A 12,317-nucleotide genomic window follows, 5' to 3' on the forward strand; every position below is an offset into this window, starting at 1 on the left:
TTATGGTCTGTACTTTATCTCTTTAAATCCAAAGTGCTGGAGTACAGAGCCAAAAACAACACAAAATGTGTCACTGTCCAAATACTTTTGGACGTAAGTAAATCTAAAAATATATAAAAAAATATAGAAATATATAATATATAATAGATATATATATATATAATATAATACATAATATATATATATATAATAGAAATATCCAACAAACCTGAGCGCTGCCGGTATTCCAACCCTGGCTCGAGGGAGGTTCCTGTATGACTGGGGATGTGACCCGGAAGCCTCCAAACAATTCATTTTAGGATCTATGCTGCCCCTCTGTGGTCAAAGCAGTCATTACTTCCCATGAATGGCTCTATAGATCAGTGAGTGGTTATGGTTTCACATTGTTGTGACTTGTGACCCACCTAATAGATTTCACGTGTTCCTCAAACTCACTAAACTGTATTTTTAGACATCGATCAATCTACTGTGTCAGTAGCCTATAGCCTCTGTGTGTGATCCACTAGTAAATCACCAATGGGGACCATCAGGGTAGAATTAAAGAGGACACACCGTAGCAAAACGTTTCAAAATGTTGTGCAACGGAAAACGAAAATGAGTCCAGGTGGTCCCTCCCTGTTTCATTCTGGTTTCTTCCGTCGGGTTCCTAATGAATACAACCCAGCTGCAGGAAACCAGTATTCCATTAGTACTCATTTACCCAATGAAGAAGCTGGTGCAATAAGGCACCAGGAAAGCTTGACTTAGGAAAGCTTGACTTAGCTGAACACGACAAGAGTGTTGTGATAAGGGTTGACGTTAGAGTCTGTGATTAAAGTGTGGTTGTAGCCGGTGGAATGGGACGGTTTCATACCTCCACTACTCTGCTGTAAAAGTCAACGTGAATAAACACTGAACAGTGATTCGTCAATCCTCTCCTGGAGTGAAAAACTATTACCATCGACCCCCTGTGTGTACCCGAGCATGAGTCCATTTTTAAATAAATGAAAGGTAAATTTGGTGGGCAGTGAATGCTTATGGGAGGTCGTGGCGTCTACGTCCTCTCTTTAACTCTCAGCACTCAAGCTGATCTATCTCTGACCATTACCATGGTAATATCCCAAATGGCACCCTATTCCCTATGAAGTGCACTACCTTCGACCAGAGTCCATGCCATTTGGGACACACCCTATGTTGTTAGCACTAGGGGGGGGGGGGGGGGGGGGGCTGCATGGTTGTCCTGATGGCTCTTGTCATTAACAAAATGGATGCTGTGTCAACTGAATAGCAATGGGCTCATAAAAGAAGGATGGACTTTTTCTTGGCAAGTGAGTGCAGTTCCATATAGGAAAGCTCACTCCTTTGGCTTCCGTCTGCACTTGATCACTCCTTTGCCTTCCGTCTGCACTTGATCACTCCCTTTCATTCCCTTTGCCCTCCGTCTGCACTCGTTCACTCCCTTTCACTCCCTTTGTCCTCTGCCTGCACTCGTTCACTCCCTTTCATTCCCTTTGCCTTCAGTCCATAGCCGCAGGAAGTAGAGGTGCTGCACTACTGAAAATTCACAATTAAAAAAATATATTAATACAAATATATACTGTATATATTTTTTTAATACATTTTTTTTTTACAAAAGTAGTGCCCTGGGCCTTTACTAGTACTAGTGGACTGAAATAGATATCTGTAGCACAACCCCCCCCCCCCCCCCCCCCCCAATGCAGCATCTCTGCTTTGGCAAAAAAAATAGGTAGTTGGAAAAATTAAGAAGAGTATCTTGTAGGATTGAATAGTTGGAATTGTAAGAGTTGAAGCCGTGTACCTTTCTCTGTGATGTCATTCTAATGGAATCCATAAAGAACACAACCCTGTCCCTTTCTCTGTGATGTCATTCTAATGGATTCCATAAAGAACACAACCCTGTCTCTTTCTCTGTGATGACATTCTAATGGAATCCAGAAAGAACACAACACTGTCCCTTTCTCTGTGATGTCATTCTAATGGAATCCATAAAGAACACAACCCTGTCTCTTTCTCTGTGATGTCATTCTAATGGAATCCATAAAGAACACAACCCTGTCTCTTTCTCTGTGATGTCATTCTAATGGAATCCATAAAGAACACAACCCTGTCCCTTTCTCTGTGATGACATTCTAATGGAATCCATAAAGAACACAACCCTGTCCCTTTCTCTGTGATGTCATTCTAACGGAATCCATAAAGAACACAACCCTGTCCCTTTCTCTGTGATGTCATTCTAATGGAATCCAGAAAGAACACAACCCTGTCTCTTTCTCTGTGATGTCATTCTAATGGAATCCATAAAGAACACAACCCTGTCTCTTTCTCTGTGATGTCATTCTAATGGAATCCATAAAGAACACAACCCTGTCTCTTTCTCTGTGATGTCATTCTAATGGAATCCATAAAGAACACAACCCTGTCCCTTTCTCTGTGATGACATTCTAATGGAATCCATAAAGAACACAACCCTGTCCCTTTCTCTGTGATGTCATTCTAACGGAATCCATAAAGAACACAACCCTGTACCTTTCTCTGTGATGTCATTCTAATGGAATCCATAAAGAACACAACCCTGTCCCTTTCTCTGTGATGACATTCTAACGGAATCCATAAAGAACACAACCCTGTCCCTTTCTCTGTGATGTCATTCTAATGGAATCCATAAAGAACACAACCCTGTACCTTTCTCTGTGATGTCATTCTAATGGAATCCATAAAGAACACAACCCTGTCTCTTTCTCTGTGATGTCGTTCTAATGGAATCCATAAAGAACACAACCCTGTCCCTTTCTCTGTGATGTCATTCTAATGGAATCCATAAAGAACACAACACTGTCCCTTTCTCTGTGATGTCATTCTAATGGAATCCATAAAGAACACACCCCTGTCTCTTTCTCTGTGATGTCATCCTAATGGAATCCATAAAGAACACAACCCTGTCTCTTTCTCTGTGATGTCATTCTAATGGAATCCATAAAGAACACAACCCTGTCTCTTTCTCTGTGATGTCATTCTAATGGAATCCATAAAGAACACAACCCTGTCTCTTTCTCTGTGATGTCATTATAATGGGATCCAGAAAGAACACAACCCTGTCTCTTTCTCTGTGATGTCATTCTAATGGAATCCAGAAAGAACACAACCCTGTCCCTTTCTCTGTGATGTCATTCTAATGGAATCAAGAAAGAACACAACCCTGTCTCTTTCTCTGTGATGTCATTCTAATGGAATCCAGAAAGAACACAACCCTGTCCCTTTCTCTGTGATGTCATTCTAATGGAATCCATAAAGAACACAACCCTGTCTCTTTCTCTGTGATGACATTCTAACGGAATCCATAAAGAACACAACCCTGTCCCTTTCTCTGTGATGTCATTCTAATGGAATCCATAAAGAACACAACCCTGTACCTTTCTCTGTGATGTCATTCTAATGGAATCCATAAAGAACACAACCCTGTCCCTTTCTCTGTGATGTCATTCTAATGGAATCCATAAAGAACACAACCCGGTCTCTTTCTCTGTGATGTCATTCTAATGGAATCCATAAAGAACACAACCCTGTCCCTTTCTCTGTGATGTCATTCTAATGGAATCCATAAAGAACACACCCCTGTCTCTTTCTCTGTGATGTCATTCTAATGGAATCCAGAAAGAACACAACCCTGTCTCTTTCTCTGTGATGTCATTCTAATGGAATCCATAAAGAACACAACCCTGTTTTCAAACATTTACATCGAAAGGTGCGAAGTTATGGGCGGTCCCTCCGCCCCCTCTGGACATCGAGGGGTCCCCGGCGTACATGATACGGGCCATTCTGGACTCGAGATGCCGGGTGAGGGGCCTGCAGTACCTCGTGGACTGGGAGGGGTACGGGCCAGAGGAGAGGTGCTGGGTCCTGGTGGGGGACATATTGGATCCATCTATGCTGAGGGAGTTCCATCGACCTCCATCCAAATCGCCCTGCGCCTCGCCCCCGTCTCGGGTTCATCCCCGAGACGTCACCCATTGTACGTGTTCCTGTTTTTGGACATTAAAGCGTTTTTTCCCTCGACTCTTCTGCTCTCTGCACCTGACTCCACACCCATCACTCTTCGAGCGTTACAAACAGCCATGTGGGACTTAGGAATATTTCAGCATCACATTCTTGTTTTAATGAGAGCTGATTGACATATGCCAAATAGCGCCATGTTCCCTACATAGTGCACTACTCTCCTATGGTCCCTTATATAGGGACAGAGAGAGAGAGATAATACAATTTTGATAAACTCCCATATCTATTGGGTGGAATACCACAGTGTGCCATCACAGCAGCAAGAGTTGTGACCTGTATTCCCAAGAAAGGGGCTGTCACGCCCTGACCTTCTTTAGTATTTTGGGTGTGACTAGGGTGGTATGTGTTTATTTCTTGTCTAGGGTTTTTTTGTACATCCATGGGGTTTTGGTTTGTCTAGGAATATATAGGTCTATGGTGGCCTGAATTGGTTCCCAATCAGAGGCAGTTGTTTGTAGTTGTCTCTGATTGGGGATCCTATTTAGGTTGCCATTTTCCATGTTGGTTTTGTGGGTTATTGTCTATGTGTAGTTGCCTGTGTCAGCACTCGGTTTAGCATAGCGTCACTTTCGTTTTGTTGTTTTGTTAGTTTAAGTGTTCTTCGTTAATTAAAGAAGAATGTATTCCTATCACGCTGCACCTTGGTCTCCTCATTATGACGAACGTGACAGAATAACCCACCAAACCAGGACCAAGTAGCGTGAAAGGGAGGAACGGAGCATGGTGGAAAAATGGACCTGGGACGAAATACTGGACTGTAAAGGATCCTGGACGTAGGAGGAGATTTTGGCAGGAGAGGATCGCCTACCATGGAGGCAGGTGGAAACAACGCAGGAGGAACGGCGAAGTAAGAGAGGACAGCAACGTCGTCGGGGAGGTAGGCGACAGAAACCCCAATAAAAATAATTGGGGGGGGCGGCACATGGAGCAGTCGGCGAAGTTGAGGGGTGACTCTGAGATTGTCGAGGAGTAATTGGACAAATTGGAGGAGAGTGAACGGAGGGGAGATTATGAGACATTCGAGGAGTTGTTGATGAAATTGTAGGAGAGTGAAGAGAGAGAGAGAGCTGTTGGTTTGGCGTAGTATGCACGGCATTCGCCCTGAGGAGTGTGTTAGCTGTCCGATGCCACCTGTGTCAGTTCCTCGTACTCATCCTGAAACATGTGTTAACCTCTAGCGTCGAGCAATCCTGTATCCGGGAGCGTAATCATAGCCTCAAGCTCATTACCATAACGCAACGTTTCCTATTCATGAAAATCGCAAATGAAATGAAATAAATATATTGAAACACAAGCTTAGCCTTTTGTTAACAACACTGTCAACTCAGATTTTCAAAATATGCTTTAACCAAAGCTACACAAGCATTTGTGTAAGAGTATTGATAGCTAGCATAGCATTAAGCCTGGCATTCAGCAGGCAACATTTTCACAAAAACAAGAAAAGCATTCAAATAAAATAATTTACCTCTGAAGAACTTCGGATGATTTCAATGACGAGACTCTCAGTTAGATAGCAAATGTTCATTTTTTCCAAAAATATTATTTGTGTAAGAGAAATAGCTTCGTTTTGTTCATCACGTTTGGCTAAGAAAAAATAAAATGCAGTCACTTACAACACCAAACTTTTTACCAAATTAACTCCATAATATCGACAGGAACATGGCAAACGTTGTTTAGAATCAATCCTCAAGGTGTTTTTCACAATTCTATTCGATGAAAAATCATTCCTGGCAGTCGGTTTGTCATCAGAGGCAAACGGAAAAATACTGCAGCTTCAGATTGCGCAATAATTGCGACGGAGGACACCAAGCGACCACCTGGTAAATGTAGTCTCTTATGGTCAATCTTCCAATGATATGCCTACAAATACATCACAATGCTGCAGACACCTTGGGGAAAACGTGGAAAAGGTAAGCTGACTCCTAGCTCCTCCACAGCCATATAAGGAGTCATTGCCATGAGGCGGTTTCAAAAAATGCGGCACTTCCTGATTGTATTTTTATCTGGGTTTTTTCTGTAACATCAGTTCTGTGGCACTCACAGACAATATCTTTTCAGTTTTGGAAACGTCAGAGTGTTTTCATTCCAAAGCTGTCAATTATATGCATAGTCGAGCATCTTTTCGTGACAAAATATCTTGTTTAAAACGGGAACGTTTTTCATCCAAAAATTAAAAGAGCGCCCACTATATCGAAGAAGTTAAAGTTCCAGAAAAATTGATGCCTGCTATACACACCAGGTCTCCAGTGTACCTTCACAACACTGTGTGTCCTGTTCCTCCTCCCCGCACTCGCCCTGAGGTGCGTGTCACCAGCCCGGTACCACCAGTGTCGACACCACGCACCACGCACCAGGCCTCCAGTGCGCCTCCAGGGTCCAGTACGCCCTGTTCCTCCTCCCCGCACTCGCCCTGAGGTGCGTGTCACCAGCCCGGTACCACCAGTGCCAATACCACGCACCAGGCCTCCAGTGCGCCTCCAGGGTCCAGTACACCCTGTTCCTCCGCCCTGCACTCGCCCTGAGGTGCGTGTCCCCAGCCCGGTACCACCAGTGCCGGCACCACGCACCAGGCCTACAGTGCACCTCGGCAGTCGAGTACGCTCTGTTCCTGCTCCCCGCACTCACCCTGAGGTGTGTGTCACCAGCCCGGTACCACCAGTGACGGCACCACGCACCAGGCCTCCAGTACCACCAGTGCCGACACCACGCACCAGGCCTCCAGTGCGCCTCCAGGGTCCAGTACGCCCTGTTCCTCCTCCCCGCACTCGCCCTGAGGTGCGACCTCGGCAGTTCAGAGCGTCCGGCGACAGTACCCAGTCCAGAGCGTCCAGCGACAGTACCCAGTCCAGAGGTTCCGGCGACAGCTCACAGACCGGAACCTCCAGCGACAGTCCCCAGTCCGGAGTCTCCAGCGACGGTCCCCAGTCCTGGGTCTCCAGCGACGGTCACCAGTCCAGAACATCCGGCGATGATCCACGCAGCGACGGTCCCCAGTCCAGAACATACGGCGATGATCCACGCAGCGAGGATCTCCAGCCCGGGGCCTACGGCGAGGATCCGCAGTCCAGAGCCTCCGACGATGATCCACGGGTCAGTGCCCACCCAGACCCTCCGAATTGGTTTAAGTTTGCGGCCAGGATCTATCTTTGTTTTCTTTATTATTTTGGTTAGGTCAGGGTGTGATGAGGGTGCTATGTGTGTTTTTGACTTGTCTATGGTTTTTTGTACATCTATGGGCTTTTGGTTTGTCTAGGTGTATATATAGGAAATGGGACCTAAATAGTATCCCCAATCAGAGATGACAAACAGCTGCCCCTGATTGGCAACCAATTCAGGCCACCATAGACCTACGCACTACCCTCTGTAGTGCCTTGCGGTCAGAGTCTGAGCAGGTTCCATACCAGGAAGTGATGCTCTCGATGGTGCAGCTGTAAAACCTTTTGAGGATCTGGGGACCCATGCCAGATCTTTTCAGTCTTTTCAGTCCTGAGGGGGCATAGGTTTTGTCATGCCCTCTTCACGACTGTCTTGGTGTGTTGAAATGTATACATTTTAAGCAGAACTATGACTAAACAGAATACTATTATGTTTACTGTATGGATATATGAATCTTATTATAATCATAGTACTGAATATAATGTGTGTAATTATAATCAAGAATTACAACAATTACAACAAACAATTACAACAAAGACTGTCTGTTCCTTGGTAGAAACGAATGAAGTTATCGTCAGACTAGCTAGAACGCTGTGTTCCTTTCGGGACATCTTATCTCTACACAGGGAGAGGAGAGACCTCGGGCTGGTAGTAAATTATCTAACAGGTGGTGGACGATGTGGGAAGGCTTGTGTACTATACTGCCATTGTATCGGAGTGGAGGAAGGACCGTTTAAAACTTATGACGTCATTTTTAGTTTATAACCTGTTGTAAATTGTACCATGATCAGTACTCTCGAGAATAAACGCTATTGATTGATTTTGAGACTGGTCTCTGTCCATTTTATGCAAATAAGTATCTTACAAATTCTTAGAAATGGGCTGAGTGTATGGGCAGTGTAGCCTAGTGGTTAGAGCGATTGGACTAGTAACCGAAAGGTTGTAAGTTCAAATCCCCGAGCTGACAAGGTACAAAATCTGTCGTTCTGCCCTTGAACAGGCAGCTAACCCACTGTTCCTAGGCCGTCATTGAAAATCAGAATTTGTTCTTAACTGACTTGCCTAGTAAAATAAAGGTAAAATAAAAATAACAATTGGTCCTTCGAGCCGGATTTCCAAACCTGCCTCTGTCGTCCGAAGGTAGTACGCCGAAAACTGTGCACAGGCGGGTCTAGTCCCGTTATTTTAAGACCTGGCCTCTGAATTGAGGTTAAAGAACATGTTGGTATTACAGACAATGAAGACATTTGCCAGTTGGTTCGCACATGCTCGGAGTACACAACCTGATAATCAGTCTGGCCCTGCAGCCTTGGGAATGTTGACCTGTTTAAAGGTCTTACTCACATCGGCTGCGGAGAGCATGATCACATAGTCGTCCGGAACAGCTGATTCTCTCATGCATGTTTCAGTGTTACTTGCCTCGAAGCGAGCAGAGAAGTTATTTAGCTCGTCTGGTAGGCTCGTGTCACTGGGCAGCTCTCGGCTGTGCTTCCATTTGTAGTCTGTAATAGTACGATTCAATCTTAGTCCTGTATTGACGCTTTGCCTGTTTGATGGTTTATGGGAGAAGTTGCAATTTTTTCAGTACGTAAAGCTGAAACCTGTATAAAAAGTGTGTGCCAAGGCTGGAAAGATAGTTGTTTCGTGAACCAGCTCGGCTTATATTACTTTGTAATAAAGTCTAATTGAACTCACAGGCTCCGGTATTTGAGAAATATTATTGACTGAATATTTCCATGGCAGAGGGCATAGCGGGATTTTTTTATAAGCTTCCCGGGTTAGAGTCCTGCTCCTTGAAAGCGGTAGCTCTACCCCTTAGCTCAGTGCGAACGTTTCCTATAATCAAAGGCTTCTGGTTGGGGTATGTGCGTACAGTCACTGTGGGGATGACATCATCAATGCACTTATTGCTGAAGCCAGTGATGTGGTGCACTCCTCATTATCAACCGAAGAATCGCAGAACATATTCCAGTCTGTTTTAGCCAAACAATCCTGTAGTTTAGCATCTGCTTCATCTGACCAAGTCATTGGTGCTTCATGCTTTAATTTTTGCTTCTAAGCTAATATCAGCAGGATATAATGATGGTCAGATTTGCTAAATGGAGGGGGACGGAGAGCTTTGTATGTGTCTCTGTGGGACAAAAGGTGGTTTAGAGTTTTTTTCCCTCTGGTTGCACGTTTAAAATGCTGATAGAAATTTGGTAAAACTGATTTAAAGTTTCCCTGCATTAAAGTCCCCGGCCAATAGGAGCACTGTGAAACGGTGAGCGTTTTCCTTTTTGCATATGGCGGTGTACAGCTCATTGAGTGCGGTCTTAATGCCAGTATCTCCTGTGTTAGTATGTAAACAGCATGAAAAATACAGCTGAAAACTCTGTTGGTAGATAGTGGGGTCTACAGCTTATCATGAGATACTCTACCTCAGGTGAGCAAAACCTCAAGACTTTCTTAGATATCGTGCACCAGCTGTTGTGTTCAAATATACATAGGCCTCCATCCCTTGTCTTACTAGAGGCTGCTGTTCTATCCTGCCGATAGTGTATAACCCGCCAGCTGTATGTTATTAATGTCGTCGTTCAGCCACGACTCAGTGAAAACATAAGATATTACAGTTTTTAATGTCCCGTTGGTAGGATATACGTGCTCTTAGTTCGTCCCATTTATTTCCAGCGGCTGAACATTGGCTAACTGTACGGATGGCGAAAGCAGATTAGCCACTTGTTGCCTGATCCTCACAAGGAACCCCATTCTCCTTCCGCGACATCTGTTCCTTTCTCCTGCGAATGACGGGATGAGGGCCTGTTCGGGTGTTTGGAGTATATCCTTCCCGCCCGACTCATTAAAGAAAAATGATTTGTTCAAATCGAGGTGAGTAATCCTAGTTCTGATGTCCAGAAGCTCTTTTCGGTCATAAGAGATGGTAGCAGCAACATTATACACAAAATAAGTTACAAACAAAATATATAAAGGGAGGCAATAAAACTGCAGCCATCCTCTCAAGGTGCCATCTTACCAGTGCAGCAATAACAGTGGTGATTTTAGCATGTCATTTTTGGTGGGGCAAAACTAAATAATTGGAGAATACATGCCAGCCAAGCGACAACACAACACAAAACCAAAAATTAACTGCACTAAAACGGTGCCTTAAATAGACCAAATTGTTAGGGTGATGCACATACTAACATCTTACCACACAACGTATTTGTTAAGGTTTTCTTCCGTCAAAAGAGAGGAGGACCAAAATGCAGCGTGGTTATCTCGATACATCTTTAATAAAGATAACGAACAAAACAAAACAATAAACGTAACGTGAAAAACCTAAACAGCCTTTTTTTTTATTATCTTCAATACCATTCATTCTTTACAACTCATAATTTTCATACATACTCAAATAATGGTATTTTAATTTAACTAATTTAACTAAACAAAAACCCCAAACAAAACCTCAGGGGAGCATCTTCCCTCCCCGTCACCCTACAAACTACCTTTCCCTATCTCCCCGTCCCTAATCTATCCCCTTACAAATCTAAATGACACCCAGCCCTAAACCCCCCTTCCACCTCTCCCGAGCAGCATGCTGCCCCCACTTCCTCTCCTCCCTTTTCATCCTCCCCCTCAAATCTCCTTCCACCCTCCTCACTATCCCTTCCACCCCCCAATCTCTCCCTGTCTTCACCATGTTCTGCCTGGCTTCCCACAGTCCCCGTTTAAAGAGACTCATGAGAAGCCAGAGCAGAAACCTGTCCCTATCCATCCCTCTCGCTCTCCCTACACCTCTCTAACCTGGCCCACGTCAATACAAAATCCCCCCTTACCAAACCTAACAACACCCGTGCCCTAGCCCATACTACTCCGGCAAAGGCACAGTCCCAAAAGACATGGCGCACAGTCTCCTCCCTGCCACAAGAGGATCTTGGACAGGTGGGGGATTGCACCAAACTATATCGGTACATGATGGAACGTACCGGCAAGCACTTATGGAGGCTCAACCAATTCAGGTCCTTGAGCCTGTTGTCCAGACCCCGCGCCTGCACTCCCTCCCAGACCACTTCCGAGATGCCCACTACAGGCGCCGGACTCCCTGCCTTTCTGACCTCCTCGTACAGGTGCCTGTGATCTAAACCTACTCGGGCAACTTCAACCTCAGGGTGCGCACGCAGCCACTTGGCCACATGACCAAAGTGCCACGGCAGCTGTTCCGCCCGAGGACCCGTGTTAGACCACACCATTACGCTTCTCGCCTGATACGAGAAGAACACCCGCAGGAGGTAACCGGAAGAGTGTATCACTGGATGAGCAAGCTCCGTTAACAAAAAAGAAACAAAAATTGTGTCCAGCTTGAGGGGGAATGTGGTACCCCCCTACCTCCCTCCCTGATGGGACAGAGCATGTGTGCCCTGGCGACCCACTCGCACCTGCCACTCCACATGAACTGAAACACAAGCCTCACTATAGGCCTCCTCAGACAAGCCGGCAATGGGTAGATGTACGCCAAATACAAAAGAGACGGCAACACATCCACCTTTAGGACCAGGACTTTGCCCATAAAAGACAAATACCTAGCCTTCCACATTGCTAGCTTCCTCTGTACCACTGCGATACGCATGTTCCAGTTTAGCGTCGCTGAGCCGGAGGTCTCAAAATTGAGGTCTCCCTCACAGAGAGATAACCCCCCCCAGGCACATCCGTTCTACCGCGCCATCTTCCGAAAAACTTGACGGAAGACTTTGCATGGTTCAGAACCGCTCCCGACGCTCGGGTGAAATCCCCAAAGATGGCAAGGGACCTTGTCAGGCACGAGTCCTTGCACATCAGCAAGGAAGTGTCGTCGGCGTACTGTGTCATCTTAACACGCAGCCCACCACTTCCAGGGATCAACAAGCCTTCCACCCCTGTGTCTGCCCTAATGGCAGCCCCCAGAGGCTCCATGTACAGAACGAAGAGGAGAGCCGAGAGTCGGCACCCCTGCCTGACCCCAGACGAGAGGTCAAAAACGAGTGACTATTTACACTAACTCGGCAACCCGCTCCGACATATAATGTACGAATCCATCCTATGAACTTCTCCCCAAATCCTAATCGACCTAACACTCTGAATAAAAAGGATCT

This window comes from Oncorhynchus kisutch, linkage group LG14 (assembly GCF_002021735.2).
Source record: "Oncorhynchus kisutch isolate 150728-3 linkage group LG14, Okis_V2, whole genome shotgun sequence".
NCBI classification, from domain to species: Eukaryota; Metazoa; Chordata; class Actinopteri; order Salmoniformes; family Salmonidae; genus Oncorhynchus; species Oncorhynchus kisutch.